This window comes from Vombatus ursinus, unplaced genomic scaffold (genome assembly GCF_900497805.2).
Source record: "Vombatus ursinus unplaced genomic scaffold, bare-nosed wombat genome assembly UNPS02014801.1, whole genome shotgun sequence".
Taxonomy (NCBI): domain Eukaryota; kingdom Metazoa; phylum Chordata; class Mammalia; order Diprotodontia; family Vombatidae; genus Vombatus; species Vombatus ursinus.
This window is the reverse complement of record NW_020954579.1, coordinates 7,706,642-7,707,762: the sequence shown is the minus strand read 5'-3', so window position 1 is coordinate 7,707,762 and position 1,121 is coordinate 7,706,642.

The window sequence follows — 1,121 nt, the reverse complement described above, 5'->3', positions numbered from 1 at the left end:
CACACACACACACACACACACACACACACACACACACACACACACACCAACATTAGGGATTCCTTAGATTGACCCTGACCTCAGCCAGTCTCTTGCTTTCCATCCTCAGGCCTCTTTGCTCTAAACCCACAGTCCTTAAACTACACCAGCTTCAGTGTGATGGAGGGATAGGGTACCATTTGACTTACTTTGTCCCATCTGATTGGCTCGTGTAACAGATTGCTTGTGATGGGTGCTGGAGAGTAACCTCAGACATCTTCATTTCAGAGGCAGCCTGATCCAGACTCCACCCAAAAAAGTGATGCTTTCATAGTGGTTAGTCTGGAGGGAAGGCAGAAAGCCCCTGGCAGACAAGGAGTTTATTTTTAAACCCAAGTGGGCACTACAGCTGCCAGAGACAATAGAAGGAGGAAGGTAGCTTTCAGGGAGAATGAAGGTTGGCAGCACGTCAGAGATTTGGAAAGAAAACTTGTCTGCACGCAGCCAAAAGGGCTTCCATTCCAGCGGTAGAAGACCAGGGTTATATGACTGGTCAGAGGGGGTGGGGAAGCACGGATGAGAGGAACACTTAACATTTTAAAAGAAAATCTAGGAACCGGCTGGTGGGGAAGCGATAGGTCACTGAACTGTTTCTAATCTCAGTTTATCTGTTGACTTGCTGTGTGGTGTTGGGCCAGTACCCTCTCTGCCTCAGTCTACTTAATAATAGTGACTAAATAATAAAAGTGACTTAATAAGTCACTTTCAAACAACATTTTACAGTTTACATACTGTACATTGTTCACGTGACCCCTAAAGCAATCCTCTGAGGTAAACAAGATGTTATCACCACCATTTTGCAGATGGTGAAATAGCTCAGCCAGTTTTACACAGCTCATAAGTGTTGGAACCAGGATTCCACCCCTGGTGTTCTGACTCCAAGTCTTGTCATCTCCAAGATGCTACGATGCCTCAGCCATTTATCTGTAATCAGTGCTGTCTCCCAGGAATGGCATGAGAATAAGTATGTTTGTGACCTTGGTGAAAATGTGTAGGTATAGTATACACCAGGGATGGGGAGACCAGTCTCGAGGCCACATGTGACCTCGAGGCTGGTTTCGCCACCCCTGGTGTTCGCCATT